This window comes from Mus caroli, chromosome 14 (genome assembly GCF_900094665.2).
Source record: "Mus caroli chromosome 14, CAROLI_EIJ_v1.1, whole genome shotgun sequence".
Lineage (NCBI taxonomy): Eukaryota > Metazoa > Chordata > Mammalia > Rodentia > Muridae > Mus > Mus caroli.
The window spans coordinates 52,162,880-52,163,781 of NC_034583.1; the positions used below are offsets into that span (position 1 = coordinate 52,162,880).

Genomic DNA, 902 nt, shown 5'->3' on the forward strand with positions numbered 1-902 from the left:
TTTTTCCTCACTTAAGGGCACTAAACATCACAATTCACAAACCAACTAAAAAAAAAAAAAAAAAAACAAAAAAAAACAAAACAACCAGGAAAAAAAGTACAACATTGGTTCTCCACAGAGCATTATTCAGAATTAAACCAGGCTCCCTGCAATTAAAATGGGCTTTAAGGGCTTAAACTCCTAAATAATCGAGTGAATGCAAATCGATATGGAAATGTATTGTTTTTACTTGGAAAGTAGGGAAAAGGTTAGTGTAGGCACATAAATACACAGAGGGTTTGGGGGAGGCGTGGGGAGGAGGCTGGGGGGTTGGGGGGACAGAGGAAGAATAGACTGTGACAGACAAGAAAGAGGCCCTGGTACCATCCCTAGAACCAAATAAAAGCAAAACTGCTGGAGAGTGAGAGAAAAAAAAAAAACTTTAAGGTTTACTAAGCTGTATTCATCTACACACAACCTGTCTTAATTCTCGAGTTTCTGAATCCTAATCCTCATATTTTGGGGAGGGGCTTTTAAAGTTTTAACTAATGTCTTCCGTCACGACCGCCTGATGGGCGATTTAGTGATTATCTTGAGCATTAGAGTCTGACCTTAAACTCACTGTGTATTGTGAGCACGTTGGTAGTTCTGGAAGCTTTATAGCTGTTTGGAAAAGGTCTTAGCTGAGCTTGCTGTGTGCCGGCAGCAGGTCTGTGAACCGGGGAGGATTGAGGCCAGCCAGAGCAATACGGGGGAGACAACCTCAAAACAAAACAGGCCCCAAAACGCTTAGACCCTTTGCCCAAGCTACAGCAGCAAAACTGTGGCCGACTGAGCAAGCTCTAGATGTTTCTGCCTACGGGCAGCACTGGCAGCCCCCCCCCACCCTCCCCCCCCCCCCACCCCCGTCCCTCTGTGAACTG

General features: G+C 45.1%; 1 protein-coding gene across 2 annotated transcripts in view; it reads right to left on the reverse strand.

Moving 5' to 3' along the window:
* Tnfrsf19 (TNF receptor superfamily member 19) overlaps positions 1-902 on the reverse strand; it is an 89,406-nt gene that overhangs the window by 34,332 nt on the left and 54,172 nt on the right. The gene's annotated exons all lie outside the window — the stretch shown is intronic.